Raw genomic sequence first — 17,500 nt, 5'->3', positions numbered from 1 at the left:
CTCGGGGATTTAGTGTGTGCTGCCGTTAGTCCGTCTGAGGATGAAAGCCATGGTTATGGATAGGCCTACACTCTAATCTACATGCATATATATATATATATATATATATATATGTGTGTGTGTGTGTGTGTGTGTGTGTGGTGTGTGTGTGTGTGTGTGTTTTATATCTATCTATCTATCTATCTATCTATCTGTATATGTACATATTCACACACATTTTTTTCTTTACAATATGTATATAATCTTACATTCGCGTCACAGTCTTCTATTCATCATCATTATTACCATGAGGCCTCTCCTCCCTCGCCTCTCCTCCCGCCGCCTCCATCCATTCTCACATATATTCTCACAGTCCGCATAACTTAAAACCTCCAGCGCAAGATATTAACACAGCTCTTCACGAACGCCACTCGATCATGTCCACGTCAGCGCACCGCTCGCCCGACCCGCTTCTGGGTTCTTCTTGCTCCTTCGTCGCCATGGCAACGCTACTCAACCCGACTTCTCCATTACGACTTGTAGTGTTAGTCATTTGCATTTTTCCTCCCCAGTCGTCCGATCAACTATAGCTATACCGAGTGAGTTTTTTTTTTTTTTTTTTGCAGGTCTGGTATAGCCTCACTCTCTTCCCTTCCTCCTCATCCCACTGCCATCGTATTAGATGAAACGGGCTGCTCATCCGTAAACAATAATTCAAAACCCAGGAAACGGCACCTTCGGAATTTTAACAATCACGGACCGTACGTTTTCTGTTCATTAAAAGATTGAATATTCCCTACGAACTAGAGCCGAGTTACTGGGTTGTAAATACTAGTTAATGTGAATTGTTTACGACGGTACCATCGGCAGGGAAAAAGCCGAAGTGCGGCGTGTCCCCGGCGTCTCCGAATTCCAAAATAACCACAGGGAAATGCGCGGAGCCGGTAGCCGAAGGTGGCGCCGGCGATGGTAGGCCGCTCTCCTGAAGGAATGAAGGAAGCGGAGGCACGCCGTGTGTGATAACCTAATCGACATTCCGGTGATATTCAAATGGAACGAGACAATACCTTGGGGAATGCGGTAATGTTGCGCCTGCAGATGGTCGGGCGGAGGGGAGGTGTCCTGAAAGTGATCGAGATAATGAAAAATGAGGAAACGAAGACAAAACGGTTGGTATCAGTAAAAGGATCTGGCAGAGTAAAGCGAAGATCTTGGAGCGAAACCTCGGTAGAGTGTCAACTCATTTGTGAGTATTCCCGTCGAGATTCTTTGCCGTTGTAGAACAATGTGTACTACCAGTCGGAGTTCGCGACCGTCCTTATACGTGGAAGCAATATCTTTCGCGCACTGATATTACGCTCTGTAAAATGCACGGAAGCGCTGTGTAAATTGAGAGACCCGGGCTATAAAATGATTTCGCCTTCGTATCGATTTAATCCAAATTTGGCAACTGGATCTGCCCTTTGTGATAATGATATAGACATTAATGGACGTGTATAGATTCCTGGGACTCCAGGGCTTATATACAACCTGCGCCGGGACGAGGTAGGTGGCGCTAGAGGAGCCATTTGGGCCTCTGTTAAGTCCGACTCGAATGGCGGGATTTCGCGCGTCCGAGCGTTCGAATCGCAGCCGAATCGCCGAACCTCGGCTTCACTGGCCTCGAACTCGGTTTCCAGGAAATCAAAGAACTTGAACCTCGGGGGGAGGGGGGTAGGTGTTTGTTGAGGGGGAGATTATCTAACTACTTTTCCCAAAATGGAAAGGGTCTGCAGCGTAGCCACGGTTTCCAGTATCACGGTATCACGCGGGAAAATCAGACTGTCACTAAGGCAGGAAATGACACATGAACTGAAAGTGTTACATTGTGAATCGTGGGTAACTCGATACTCTGGTGGGATGAATGGTAGGATTATATAAAGAATTCCCCCGCCCTCTCTCGCTGTCTCTCTCTCTCTCTCTCTCTCTCTCTCTCTCTCTCTCTCTCTCTCTCTCTCTCTCTCTCTCTCTCTCTCTCTCTCTCTCTCTCTCTCCACCCTCCGCCCGCACACACAGTCTAAAAAAAATGTCAACAACAATAAAACAAGATACAACAATTTCCTCTGCGCTCAGAAAGCCACTAGTCTTTATAAGCTATCAGAGGAACATGACATTTCTTCCCTTTATCTTATTCTTTTGTTTTCCTTAGCTTCCCTTTCCCTCCACTCCTCCTCTCCCCTTATCTCTCCTCCCATCTCCATACCCTACTCCTCATTCAACCCTCCCTCCCACTCTCCCCCTCCCTCTCCCCATTCCTCCCCCTCCCTCCCCACTCTTCCCCCTCCCTCCCTCCCCATTCATTCTCCCCTCCCTCCCCATCTCCCCATTCCCCCCTCCCCACTCCCTCCCCAAGAGTATTCCGCATTCGTGGCAATCTCCCCACTGGCCGGTCCTTAGGCAGTCGCTCCCATAATAAGCGTGGACCAAAGTCAGGCTGAAAAATAATACCTTTAAACGCGCGTGAAGAGGTGCAGGGATGGCGAAGGGGCAATAAAGATCGGAGATAAGGGCGGTAGCCGATGTTGGAGGGGAGGAGGAGGGAGGAGGAGGAGGGAGGAGGAGGAGGAGGAGGAGGAGGAGGGAGGAGGAGCAGGAGGAGGAGGAGGAAGTGGAGGTGGAGGAGTAGGGAGGAGGAGGATGGGGGGAGGGGAGGGGGGGGGATGGGGAAGAGGATGGGGAGGAGGAAGAGGGGAGGGGGGTAGGGGAAGAGGGGAAGGATAGGGAGGATAGGGGTAGGGGAAGAGGAGAAGGAAGGAGAGCAGGAGAGATTCGGGAATATGTGAACGTCAGACTGAGAAATATATATATATATATATATATATATATATATATATATATATATATATACATATATATATGTATATATATCTATATATCTATATTATCATTTTAACGGTAGGTTCATGTTTGAGCCGCCGTGGTCACAGCATGATACTTAATTGTAGTTTTCATGTTGTGATGCTCTTGGAGTGAGTACGTGGTAGGGTTCCCAGTTCCTTTCCACGGAGAGTGCCGGTGTTACCTTTTTAGGTAATCATTCTCTCTATTTTATCCGGGCTTGGGACCAGCACTGACTTGGGCTGGCTTGCCCATCCAGTGGCTAGGTAGGCAATCGAGGTGAAGTTATATATGTATATGTTTATACACACACACACACACACACACACACACACACACACACACACACACACACACACACACACACACACACACATATATATATATATATATATATATATATATATATATATATATAGAGAGAGAGAGAGAGAGAGAGAGAGAGAGAGAGAGAGAGAGAGAGAGAGAGACTGCTGGACGCGTGGTGACGAAAGCCCTTCAGCTGGAACTGAATCGCAAAATTCTCCGGCGATGGACGGGAGACCAAAGTACATTCCTCATAATAAATACACCGGAACAGACACCAAAGACGTTAAAATGCATTAGAATTTCAGTCCCGAAAAAGAGAGTGACGGACCGCGATTTTCGATCTCTTCCCCACGCCCCACCCTTCCCCCCCTCCCCATCCCTTTCCCCCCCCCCTCCCATCACCCCGCCCACCCCGCCTACAAACCCACCCCGCCCATCCCGCCCATCTGCCTCAAAAAATCGGGTCCCCGTTGACAATGGCGTAACGCGTCGGTAACTCCGCCATGGAACTCCCACGTCGCGCCCGGTTATCTCACAAGATGGCGTTGCTCTCCTTCCTTCTCCTTTTCCGCTTTATTGTTCTTGTTGTTGTTTTTTATCTTTTTTTATTATTATTATCTTTTGATTTCTTTTGGTGAAGGATTTATTTATTTATTTATTTATTTTTTATTTTTTTTATTTTTTTATTTTTACGACAGGTTGATATAATCCGACGGTCGTGTCTTCGTCTGAAAGTATTTTAGCGTTATGCAAAGAGAGTGATTAAGGGATAAGGCTATTCGCTACGAAAATACGCAGAAATATACCCCTACTGAGATCCTTTCAGCGGAGAAAAAAAAAAGAAAAAAAAACTGTCCCCCGCGTAAGTGATGATCCGCGTCGGGCGTTCGGTGATATGCAAAGTGAACGGGTCTTGGAGTCTGGACAGGTCGGGCAATGTTTCGAACGCATTAGTGTGGACGAGATGAGTGCTCCCCCCCCCTAGTCCTTCTTCTCCTCTTTCCCTATTCTTCCGTCTCTTCCGTCTCTTCCCCTCTCCTTTTTTCCTCTTTCGTGATCTCTTTTTTTTCCCCTCTTTCTCAAGCCGCTTCATTTCTTCTTCCCTCGTCGCCCTCCTCGTCGTCTCGATTCCTCTTTCTCTCTCTCGCTCTTCCACCTCTTCCCTCTTCCCCTTCCTCATCTTCCCTATTTCTCTTTCTCCTTCTCTCTTCCACCTCTTCCCTCTTCCCCTTCCTCATCTTCCCTATTTCTCTCCTCCTCCCTCTCCCTTCCACCTCTTTCCCCTTCTCCTCCTCATCTATCCTATTCCTCTCTCTCTCTCTCTCTCTTCCACCTCTTCCCCTCCCCCTTTCTCTCGCTCTGATCGGCGTTCATTCCTTACTAATGTCGACTTCTTAGGCTCTTTATGTGTGTCCGTCGCCGTCACTGTCACAGGAACTGACTTGGCTATCAATCTCTTCCTCTGCCTCAATTGTGTTTTCTCTATTTTCCTCTGTTTTCTTTTTTTTCCGTTCTATTTACTCTTTACTCTCCCCCTTTCCCTGCCTACAGCTTCAACCTCATTTACTCTCATTCTCCTCTTCGTTGTCGATCTCGTCTTCTCCTCCTTCCCTTCTCTCGAACTCTTCTTCTTCTTTTCCTCATCCTCCTCCTCCTTCTTCTTCTTCTTCTTCTCACCCCGCCCACAGTTGCAATTACCGCAGGCCGCCCACAGCTGTGCCAGGCAAAAAGCGCCCACGTCGGCAGAGCGCGTTGTGCCCGACACCACCCGAAAACCCGGTCGAAAGGGTGGGGGCAATTTCTTTACGATGAGTAGAAGGAAATTTAGATAAAAGTGGTAGCTGGAGAATTAACAAGAAGAAGAAAAAGTAAAAGAAGAAGAGAGAGAAGAGAGAGAGAGAGAGAGAGAGAGAGAGAGAGGAGAGAGAGAGAGAGAGAAAGAGAGAGAGAGAGAGAGAGAGAGAGAGAGAGAGAGAGAGAGAGCAGTAAGATGGAACAACAATATCCAAAATATGATTTTTTTCATACATTAAATTACTGGAGCAAAAAAGTGTTTCCGTTTGTTTTGAAATTAAATTCATTCACTCAGTCAAATGAAAGAGAGAATTAAATAAGTGAATGAACGAACATACGAGCTATTGTTATCACATTGCTTAATCTCGTCAGCCTTTGTTGACTATCATGCTAAACCCTTTACCTCATCTCTGATTTTCTACCTCGAAAATGCGTTTTTTTTCTGTCTGTATTTTCCCCTTCTTGTGGAAGGGGTGGGGGTGGGGGGGGGGCTCTCCCTCTTCCCTCTTCGTGAAGTTTTTGTTTTTCTTTTTTCATCCGAATCCACATGTCCTTCCTTCGTTTTATCCTCCTTCTCTATCTCCTTCTCTCTCATTCTTTCCTTCTTCTCCTTCTCTTTCTCCTTCTTCCCCCCCCCTTCTCCTACTTCTCCTTCTCCTTCTTCTCCTCCTCCTTCTTCTTCTTCTTCTTCTTCTTCTTCTTCTTCTTCTTCTTCTTCTTCTTTTTCTTCTTCTTCTTCTTCTCCTCCTCCTCCTCCTCTTCCACCTCCTCCTCCTCCTCTTCCACCTCCTCCTCCTCACCCTCCTCCTCCTCACCCTCCTCCTCGTCTTCCTCCTCTTCTTCTTCTTCATCCTCCTCCTCCTCCTCCTTCTTCTTCTTCTGGCCTTATCGTAAAAGTGCAGCAGCTACAAGAATGTAAAGTCTGGAGTCGGGCAGTTATGGAGACACATCACCTCCCGGAGCGACCCGCGGCGGCATTCCAGGCATAGTGGAGCTACCAGGAGTTGTGCATGAGGACATTTACACATTTTCACCCAAGTGTAGGTGAATCCTGGAGAAGAGAGAGAGAGAGAGAGAGAGAGAGAGAGAGAGAGAGAGAGAGAGAGAGAGAGAGAGAGAGAGAGAGAGAGAGAGAGAGAGAGAGGAGAAGAGAAGAGAAATTGTTTTGGGTATTTGTGGGTGTTGGTGTTGAAACGGGGTAGGATGAGGGGCCGTGAGTGCGTAGGGAAGGAAACAGAGATGAAGGAAGAAAGATAGCGGGATGAAGAAGTTAAAAGGAGCGAGCGAGCGAGCGAGCGAGCGAGAGAGAGAGAGAGAGAGAGAGAGAGAGAGAGAGAGAGAGAGAGAGAGAGAGAGAGAGAGAGAGAGAGAGAGAGAGGGAGAGGGAGGAGGGGGGAAGGGTGTTCCAGAGGTTGATTGATGGGACCGCTCCTACTGTATGTCTGTGGCGCTGGTGTTATGATGCAGCTCTCCAGGGACCTCCGCCCTGTACCTGGTAAAACACTGGGCGGCGGCCACGCGGAGTCATGACAGTGTCTTTGCGGAATATACATCATGCCATTACAGAAACCAATGCGGAGGAGGAGGGGAGGGGGAGGCAAGGGAGGGAACTGAAAGAGGAAGTGCGGGGAGGAGGAATAGTGACTTCAGGGATATTTTTGAAATTTGGTCAAGGTAAGTTGAATATTCATTTTTTAAAGGATGCAACGTCGATCCGTGCGGGTCTGTTTTCGTTTTCTTTTTTCTCCGCCTCGACTGGCGGCAAAGGGTTGCTGGGAAGCGCACCAAACCCGGACGGATTTACACTGGCCGCCCGCCGCCTTCGACAAGACGTAATATATATTAGCCGAGAGGCAGTAAGACTGACTTGACATTTGGCTCATTCCCCGCCCGCTCGCCTCGGCCTCCTCTCGCCTCCTCCCGGCTCGTCTCTCGGCCCGTCTCCAAGGAGGAGCTCGCCTGGCGTCTCCCAAGAGCAGAGACAGAGAGAGATTTTTGTCTCTGTGGATTCCAGGTGTCTTGGCCTCTTATCGCGGACCTCCCGCTGCCTCGCACAGCCAAGACCATTTTACAATTCGGAATGATGACTTTACTCCCGGTTCATTTTTGTTTTAGGGCTTTATGGCATATCTACAGGATTCCAGATGCCGCTAGATTCTTTCAAGGAGAAGGAGAGTATAAAAAAAAGAAATCTTGTCCTGGTACGGCTGAAGACAATATCTTTATTCATTTTTCCTTCGTCGGGTTATGGTTTTGAGGAAATGTTGAGCTTCAGGTTTTAATGAGCGGCGCCATATTTCGCTAAGGGCCACCGCATGTTGACGTACATATTTTCACCGTGAATGAGGAAACTGGCACCTGCCGGCATAGAAAATGGAAGCTGGTAAATCTGTCGCCTTCCCTGGGTGGTCACAATTTTCAGCTTGTCAGCCGCATTCGTCACTTGGCGTTAAACCAGTTTTACACGCGGAGAGAAAGAGAGGAAGAGAGAGGGAGGAGAGGGGGCAGAGCCAATGATTCGCTTTGAAGAGTGTAGGTACCTCGACTGCATGCGTCTAGATATAATATTTGGACTTGCCTCTTACGCCTAGAAGACCCCTCGGTTGTGTTCCGAAAGCAAAACAGGCTGTGACGGCGTCGCTCTGTTCCAACGCCGATGCTTCTATACACTCGTGTTTAGTGTACGAACACGCTCCCTGTCGCTCTGCTTAGTTTTTTTTTTTCTTTTCATACAAGTTCTCGTTCTTTGTTTCTTGCGATTTTTATTTTTTGTTACTCGATGTTGTGCTTTTTTGAACGTTCTTGGTTGGAATCGCCTTTTGTTTCTGTTGTCATTGTTTATTTGCACAATTTTTGTTTGCTGAGGCACGCGTTCTTGTATGCAGTCAGTCTTCTCTATGTCTGCTGTTGTCAGTTTAAGAATCCGAAAAAAGGATGAATTTAGCGTTCATAAAAAAAAGAAAAATGAAAACAAAAGAAAAAATGATTTAAAGGAAGAAGAAGACCTGGTTTTATCACGGTGTCACCTCTGTGCGGTCAGCGAAGGGAGAAGGGGGGAGGGAAAAAGCGAGGTAGGGGGGGGAGGAGGAGGAAGTGGAGGAGGAGGGGGAGTAGGAGGAGGAGGGGGAGTAGGAGGAAGAGTAGGAGGAGAGAGGAGGAGGAGGAGGAGGAGGAGGAGGGGGAGGAGGAGGAGGAGGAGGAGGAGGAGGAGGAGGAGGAGGAAGAAGGAGGAGGAGGATAATGAAAATGAAAACGAAAACACTAACTGAAAATGAAACGGAAGAGAAGGAGAAGGAGAAGGAAGAGAAGGAGAAAGAGGAGGAGGATTGGGAGGAGGGAGTATAAGACGAAGAAAAAGAAGAAGAAAAGAGAACGATGAAGAACAAGAGAAAGACAGGAGAAATGGGAAGACACAGATTCCTCTCTCATTTCACGCTCGGTCCCAGTGTGTTTATATGCGTAATGCCAAGTAATCACTTAACGAGCGTGTCGTGTGTGCGTATATCGGGCGCGGGCAGGTAGGGCAAGAGGAGGGGTAGGATGGGGTGGGGGAAGGAAAGGGGATAGGGTGGGGGGGGGGTCAGGCACATGCCCTTCCCTCCCCCCCCTGCCTCCCTCCACAAAATCCTGCCGAGAACTTTATGGCTTTTTGTCAAAGTGATCATCCGCGGGAGTACGCCAGGCTGTACCCCCTCCCTTCCCTCCTTCCCTTCCCCCCCACCTTCTCCTGCTCCCGCTCCTGCTCCTACTTCTGCTCCTTTCCACCCCTCCCCCCCTCCCCCACCATAGGTTCCCTGTGGTCTTACTGGAGTTTATTAGTTTACAAGCTATGTAAATACGTTGTCAGTGTCCGCGTGTGTGTGTGAGTGCGAAGTAGAGACAGAGAGGGGGGGAGGGAGAGGAGGAAGAGGGAAGAAGAGAGAGTGGGAGGTAGGGAGATAGAGAGATAGATAAATATGTAGACATACACACATACATTTACATATATATACATACATATACAAATAATATATATATATATATATATATATATATACATGCATATATACATACATATATAATATATATATATATATATATATATATATATATATATATATATATATATGCATGCATATATACATATATTAACACACATACATACGCATATATTTGTATATGCATGTAGGTATGCATCTGTATGTGTGTGTGTGTAAAATTCATGTATCCGTCTCTCCCATTTTGTGCTCTCGCGCTGTTTATCACAACAATAAAAAAACAAAACGAGGATGACTTATCCCTGGATCAATATTGACACAGGCAAATACCTACGGTCATGGATAATAGGACAAGCCATTATATCATTAACGGCGTGCACTTCTAATTACTAATACACAAATATAAATTACGACTACGAGGGTGAAAGAGAGAGAGAGAGAGAGAGAGAGAGAGAGAGAGAGAGAGAGAGAGAGAGAGAGAGAGAGAGAAAGAGAGAGAGAGAGAGAGAGAGAGAGAGAGAGAGAGAGAGAGAGAGAGAGAGAGAGAGAGAGAGAAAGAGAAGAGAGAGAGAGAGAGAGAGAGAGAGAGAGAGAGAGAGAGAGAGAGAGAGAGAGAGAGAACGAGAGCGAGAGCGAGAGAGGGAGAGAGGCGTGTGTATGAGAGAGAAAGAGAGAGGCGTCTGATATTTTATATATGATTGTTTATGATAATATGCAGATTTCGCCTTCAGCCTCATTCTTAAGCTCCGTCACGTCTCCGCTTGGCACTGAGAGGCGAGTGCATTAATTTTGCGTGTTCCACTGTGCATATGACCGTGTTTTTGCCGGCTACTGTTTGCGTTCCTTATCCCGTACATGGAGGGAACTGCTTTCATGTGGGATTCGGGAAGCTGTTCTTTTATCTTATTTATTTAATCATGTATATGTATAAGTATGTGTGTGTTTATATGTATGTATGTATGTATGTATGCAGTGGTCTATAATTAATCATTTCTTATTGTTGACCCTTACTTTTGTTCTTCTAAATTATTGCCTTTTCTCTCTCTTTTTTCTCACACTATCGCCACATCTTTCTCTATTTCCCTCTGCCTCCTCTCTCTCTCTCTCTCTCTCTCTCTCTCTCTCTCTCTCTCTCTCTCTCTCTCTCTCTCTCTCTCTCTCTCTCTCTCTCTCTCTCTCTCCTCTCTTTCTCTCTCTCTCTCTCTCTCTCTCTCTCTCCTCCTCTCTCTCTTCCTCCTCTTCTCTTTCTCTCTCTTTCCCCTCTCTCTCTCTTCTCCTTTTCTCTTTCTGTGTCTTTCTGTTTCTTTATCTCACTCTACTCTCTCCCGCGACGATGTTAGTATTTTCTTGAGCGCTTTCTGTTGAAATTTATCACCACCTATTTCTCTATTCCGCTTTGTTCTTGACTCGGTGAAATACCCGTTTACGATCGATTTAGCTTGATCTGCGTGTTCCATCCCTGCACTGAACCTTCGCCACGATATTATTGGCCATAAACATTACTATCCGTTTTTTCATAATGGGCTGGTGTTTAAATCACGTGTTAACTAGCGATGAAGACGATCAAGCGTGTTCTCATAAGGCAGGAAATGGAGCAGCGCAACACAAGCCACGAAGGCCATGGGACAATCTGCCCGGCACCTGAGTGTTTGTTTTAGCGGGCGGTAGATGGCAGCACGATAGCGTCCGTTTATTAGCAGCAATAAAACATTTTATTGGTCTTCACCCTGGATGGTCTGCTGCGCCCTGCTTTTTTTTTCTTTTTCTTTTCTTTTTTTTCGGGACCTGCAAGAATTCATTGAATTTTATGAATATTATCTGTCCGTCGGTATGGTTCAGATTTTATGTAATGGAAAATGCAGATAACTTATGAATATTGCATCTTTGCATCTTACCTTTTAGAAGTGTATGAAGGAGCGATAATGAATGCAAACATCTCTCCCCGTAAGATAATAAACTGCTTTATACATCACCGTGGAATTAAATTTGTTTTATACCCGTCGTGTCAGGAGCAGATTGATTGATTGCCAGACGTGATTATTATCGCGCCGCATTGTGTGCATGGATTTTTATCTCCCTCTATCAACGTATTTTTAAAAGTCCAATAACGCCATTTGCAGACGCAGCAGCAATAACTCACGGATCCCATCCCCATAAACGCAGCGCTGATTCGGAGACAGAGTGGCGTTCTCCTTAATTAATTTCGTGTCCGAAACGCCACCTGCCCGTCGCCGCCGCCGCCACCGCCACCGCCGTCGCCGCCGTCGCCGCCGCCGCCGTACCGAGAGGGTGACAGATCACGCCGTTGTCACAAGGAGGCATCTGCTTGCGGTCGCCGCCAGCGTCAACGGCGTCCGGAGGCGCCGCCCTCACGACCGCAGACGCCTCAACCGCCGCCGTTGCTTCGCGTCGGGAGGCTTCAGGGCTGACTGTTGTTGACGTCGACAGGCGAGGAGACTGGCTGTGCAGGTGCTCGATTTATTTTAACGTTATGTCACATCTGTAACTGACTGTCATTTCTTGTCACTGTCACTGTTGTTGACAGTGCCATAGAAACCTCACACAAATGTTCCTATTTGTAAAGCGAAAAGCGTAGCTATTGGCTAGCGCAACGCTGATTGTGCAAGAGTGTCTGCGAATGCAATGTCAACCTGAGTGGCGTCTGACGTAGAAATAATGATTGCGATGGAAGAGAAGAATAAACGCAATGACAGAGAGAAACGAAAAAAGAAAGAAAGGACATTGAAGACTTAGATGAGAGCACGCGCGCACGCCACGACCCTACCTGCCGACATGCGTGTTTATTTACGAGGAAAAGGAAAGACTACTCACGGCCTCCCCACGACGTCCACTGCGTCACTGATGTTTTGCTGCGACGTCATGCGGGTTGTGACTGTCGGACTGCTACAGGGTCTCTCCTCTGTGACGTCATCTGCACGCTACGTGAGGTTGCGTTGTGACGTCACCAATGCAACAGTAGCGTTACGACACAAACTTTTCCTGTCGTAACGGTCGCCATTGATTCCCTGCAGCGCCGGTAGGAGGGGGGGGGGGGAGCACTAGTTTTTTCTTTTTATGTACAAGTGTTACTTTTATGTTGTACGTTTTCTAATTTATCATTTTCTTGTGATTCGTTCTCTCTGTCTATCTCTCTCTCTCTCTCTCTCTCTATCTATCTATCTATCTCTATATATCTATTTAACATCCCCTCTCTCTCTCTATCTATTTATCTATCTATCTATCTCTCTTTATCTAACTCCCACCCCCCCTCCTTTCTCTCTCTCTCTCTCTCTCTCTCTCTCTCTCTCCTCTTCTTACTTTTTTTTTTTTTTTTTTTTTTTACTTTTTCCCTCTCTCTTTCTTCCTTCCACTCCCCTTTGTTTCCTATTTCTTTTATTTACCTTTGCCTTACGCGTCCGTAGTACTGCAGGCAAATGCAACATTTTTCATACGTCACGCGATCTTCCTCCCCCCTTTTTATTATTGCAATATATTTTTTTGTTCCACATATTTGAAAAATATCATTATCTTCATGAAAATTTTGTCTTTAATGTATTTGTTTTTTTCTTTTTTCATAATTCATGTTCAGTGTTGTTCTTTTTTTCAATTAATATTTAGACTTTTTGAAATTTGATAATATGCTTGTTTGAAAGCTCCGCCCCCCCCCCCCCCGGCCGCATTGCAGTCACGTGCGAGGATTGTCTCTTACGGTTTTTCCTCTATCGTTTTTTTTATTTTTTTTTTTATTTTTTTATACTTTATTGTTATTACTATAATTCTCTCTATATAATGGATATCAGGATCGCGGTCGAGAACGTGGGATCCGCCGCTGCGCTTTTGTTTTGGGTCTTTAATCCCTCTGTTTTGTTTCGGTTGTTGCCTCTATGGTGTTGTTTTCTTCTGTATTTTTTTTCTCTCTCTCTTTTTCTCACCTTCTTTCTTTTTTCTGAACTCTATCATCGCTCTGTTCTTTGTTCTCTGTTCTCTGTTCTCTCTGCTCTCTCTCTCTCTCTCTCTCTCTCTCTCTCTCTCTCTCTCCTCTCATCTTCTCTCTCATCTCTCTCTCTGTCTCTCTCTCTCATCCCTCTCCTTCCTCCTCCCTCCCTCTCCCTTCTCCTCTCTCTCTCTCTCTCTCTATCCCTCTCTCTCTCTCTCTCTCTCCCTCCCTCCCTCCCCCTCCTCCCTCCTCCCCTCCCCCCTCCCTCCTCCCCCCTCCCTCCCTCCCTCCCTCCCCCCCCCACTCTCTCTCTCTCTTTTTTTCTCTCTCTCTCACCCCACTCTCTCTCTCTCTCCTCTCTTCTCTCTCTATATTATTTAAAAAAAATTTATAATATAATATCCCATATATATATAAAAATATATATATATATATAAAAATATTATATATATATTTTTTATATATTTTATTATTTATAGGGGAGGGAGAGGGAGGGGAAGGCGAAAGAAAGTGAAGGGAGGAGCGGGGTTTAAAGGGGGAAAGGAGACCCCGGAGCCCTAAAGTAAGGAAGAAGAGGAGAGGAGGAAGGGGGGAAGGAGAAAAAAAAGTAGGAGAGGGGGGGAAGAGGAAGGGGAGGAGGAAAAGAGGGAAAAGGGAGGAGGGGAAAAGAGAGAAGGAGAGGGGAAAGAGAGAAGGAGAAAAAAGAGGAAAAAAAGAGGAGGAGGGGAAAAGGGTAGTAAAGGTGGGGTTTGTTCCCAAAAAAAACATTTCGATTTCTCTGATTGATTGATTGAGGGGGGGGGGGTTGGGGGGGGTTTGGGGGTGAGGGGGGGGTTTTTTTGCCCGGGAACCGGTCTTTGTTTGCTTTATGGTTTTTGGTTTCCTTTCTCTTGTTTTCTTTAATTTTCTTTGGGTTACATTTTTTATCTTTTGCCCCCCGGGTACTTTTCCGTTCCAGCGCTTTATTTGGTTAGTTTCATTCGGCATTTTTTGGGTTTTTTGGTAAAATCGAAAACCCGGTTTTTTATTTTATTATCTTAAAGGTTTTTTTTAAATTTTAAAAAATTTAGAAAATATTAATGTAAGGGTTTTATTATTAGAAAATGATAGTTAGTGTCATGTTTTCCGATCTTTTCTTTATCGTTACGCATAATCTTTCCATCTTCTCCCCCCATCATCATCATATCACCCTAATCCCATCATCTTTAAATCACCACCCCCAAACCACACCACCACCACCACCACCAACCCCACCACCCCCCACCACCACCACCACCACCCCCCCCACCCCCAACCCCCACCACCCACCCCCACCCCCCCAAAACCACCCCCCACTCCCAAACCACACCACCACCCCCACCACCCCCAAACACTCCCACCACCCCCAAATACCCCCAAACCACCACCACCCCCCCACCCCCAAAAGCTTTTATAAATTTACAATGAAAAAATTTTAATCCTCCCAAATGAAATATCCTCCCCAAACGTTATACTAAACCCCCGAAAAAAATTACTTTGGGGGCCAACAATTTTCCACGCCCATTTTCTTTTCCCAAAAAACAAATGCTTTTTAAATTCTTAACCCGCAAAAATTGAAAGAAAAACAACCCATTGCAAGGCCCAAGGTATGGAAGGGAAAAGCCTAAATTTTCGCTGAAAACCATGAGGGGAAATTTAGCGATAAGAAAGTGAGATTGTGCAGATAAGAATTAATTTTTGCTTATGAGAGGGAGAGGGGGAGGGGAAGGTGGGAGAGGGGGAGGGAAAGGGGGGGGGGGGGAGGGGGGGGATGGGAGCGGAGAAGGGGGGGAGGGGGGAGGGGGGAAAAGGGGAAGGGGTGGGGAGGGAGGGGAGAAGGGGAAAGGGAATTTTAAACTTTTATTATATAATATTATATATAAATATATATAAAAATTATTTTATAAAATATAAATATAATAAAATATATAAAATATAAAAAAGAGAAAAGGAGTTTAGGGGGAAAAGGAGGAGAGAGAAGAGAGGAGATAAAAAGAGAGAGAGAGAGAAAGAGAGAGGTTATATATATAGACAGATAGAAAAAAAAAATAAAATTAAAAAATATAGGGGAGGGGGAGAGTTGGGGGAAATTTTGTTTTAAACCCATGTAAAATTATTCCCCTTTTCGACTTATATCCCTTTTATACGATTTTTTTAAAAATGAAAACGGCCCGCCCCATAGCTTTTCCAGCTTTTGTTTTCAGAGACTTTAAAAGGATCGGAAATTTTTCGAGCCACGGGTTTACGGGGGAACCCCAAAGATTGGTTTATGGGGGGTTTCATTCACAAATTCTTTGTAAGTAGGAACGCTCCTTCCGGACAAATAAACAAACAAATAAACAGGACGGAAAAGTGAAAGCGTCCCCCCTTTGGGTTTCTAGATCGGCCCTTTAAAGGGCGCGGGATAATGAAAAGGGAAAGGGAAAATTACCCCCACGAGACCCGGGGGCCCGGCCCTGAAAGCCTTGGAGAAGTGGGTTGGATTTGAACGCCATTCCATTTTTTTTTTTTTTTTTTTTTTTTTTTAATTTCAACCCGAGATGCGCGTTTTTAATCTGAAAATCGGCTTGATAAGGGATAGCTTCCTGAGCCCCCTCAATGGGGCAAAAGGGGCCCACCTTTTGGGCGTCTGCCTCCGCGCCCCCGCCGGGCCAGGGGCCCCCCCTTTTGCCCGCGAGGCGCCCCATTCAGGCTTCGAGGCGGAGGCACGCGCACGCAGGCACGCTCGCTCTCACACGCACACGCACATTCACACTCACACGCACACTCGTATTCGTACACGCACACCCTCTCTCTCTCTTACACACACAAACGCTCACACACACACACACACACACAGTCTCCATCTCCCTATCTCTCCCATCTCCTCCTCCTCCTCTTCCTCCTCCTCCTCCTCCCACTCCTCCTACTCCTCCTCTACCTCCTCCTTCTCCTCTTCCTCTTCCTCCCCCTCCCTCTCCTCCTCTTTGTCTTTTTTCACTCCATCCTTCTCCACTTCCTCCTCCTTATCCTTCTCCTTCTCCTTCTTTTCTTCCTCCTCCTCCTCCTCCTCCTCCTCCTCCTCCTTCTCCCCCTCCTTCTCCTCCTCCTTTTCCTTTTTTTCTCCTCCTCCTCTCCCCTCCTTCGCTCACCTTCCTCCCATTCCGTCCCTCCCCTCCCTCCTCTCCCTCCCCCCCTACCCCACCCCAGCCCCCACCTCCTTCCTGATCACTAATCGGGGGAAAGAGAGTGCAATAATTTACAGCCTGAGTCCAGTTTCTGGTCGTATCACTCGGAGGAAAATGTTAATGAGCGCGAGATGCAGGATTACTCTCGGCGCGAGACAGGTTCGACGACGCCGCTCCGGTTCGGGCGCGGGGGTGGCGTGGGGGGAGGAGGTGGAGGGGGTAGGAGGTGGAGGGGGTAGGAGGTGGAGGGGGTAGGAGGTGGAGGAGGTAGGAGGTGGGGGTAGGAGGTGGGGGATGGAGGTGGGGGGGTAGGAGGTGGAGGGGGTAGGAGGTGGGGGTAGGAAATGGAGGTAGGAGGTGGGGGTAGGAGGTGAGGGAAGGAGGTGGGGGTAGGAGGTGGGGGTAGAAGAGAGAGAGAGAGACGGGGGGAGGAAGGGGGAGAGATGGGGAGGGGGGTGAGAGAGAAAGAGAGAGAGATAGGAGAGAGGAGAGAGAGAGAGAGAGAGAGAGAGAGAGAGAGGAGAGAGAGAGAGAGAGAGAGAGAGAGAGAGAGAGAGAAAGGGGGGGGGGTGTAGGAGAGGCTAAGGGTGAGAGAGAGGGAGAGGGTAAAGGGGATAGATAAGAGTGAAAGGGGGATGGAGTGAGGGGAGAGAGAGGGGGGAGGGAGAAGTGGGGGGAGGGGTGTTAGGGATGAAGGAGAGTGAAAGGGGGAGGGGATGATCGGAGAGAGTGAGGGAGAAGGGTTGGAGGATGGGAGGAGGCGAGGGAGTTGGAGGAGTGGGAGGAAGAGGAGGAAAGGGGGGGAGGGAGTTAGAGGAGGGGGAAGAGGGAGGGAGAGGGGGCTGGGAGGGGGGTGGATAGCCAGGAAGATGGGGGCTAGACTCCAGGGGATGGGGGGTGAGTGGGTACGCGGGGGTCAGTTAGACAACTTGAGGGATAGGATACTGGAAGTCGGAGAAGGGAGGGGGAGGGGAGGGGAGCGGAGGGGAGGGGGTGTCTGCTGGGGGTCGATTCCGCGAGAGGTGTCAGTCCTCCCCCCGATAACCCCCGATAACGAATTCGATTGATGGGCGAGATAGCGAGGGAGATCGTCCGCGGCTTCCGGAATTTGTTCCCCTTTTCCACACGTGTCGATCAAAGTGATGCCGAGCTGTCATGGCTCCGTCGCCCGTAATGCGCGCGATTCTGCAGCACGGGAATGCCCGTGCGACTGTGGCATTGCCGCGTGGCGAAAAACTCCGGGAATTAGGATATTTAAAGGCTTATGGGTACGCTGCGCGTGTGTGTGCATATATATATATATATATATATATATATATATATATATATATATATATATATATATATATATACATACAGACACACACACACACACGCACATATATATACACATATATATTTATGTATGTATGTAAATATATATATTATATATATATATATAT

General features: G+C 47.1%; 1 protein-coding gene across 1 annotated transcript in view; it reads left to right on the top strand.

Moving 5' to 3' along the window:
* LOC119595575 (LIM/homeobox protein Lhx9-like) overlaps nt 1–17,500 on the top strand; it is a 117,639-nt gene that overhangs the window by 52,694 nt on the left and 47,445 nt on the right.

Source organism: Penaeus monodon, chromosome 36 (genome assembly GCF_015228065.2).
Source record: "Penaeus monodon isolate SGIC_2016 chromosome 36, NSTDA_Pmon_1, whole genome shotgun sequence".
Taxonomy (NCBI): domain Eukaryota; kingdom Metazoa; phylum Arthropoda; class Malacostraca; order Decapoda; family Penaeidae; genus Penaeus; species Penaeus monodon.
The sequence above is the reverse complement of the archived record's forward strand: the minus strand, read 5'-3'. Positions and strand labels throughout refer to the sequence as shown.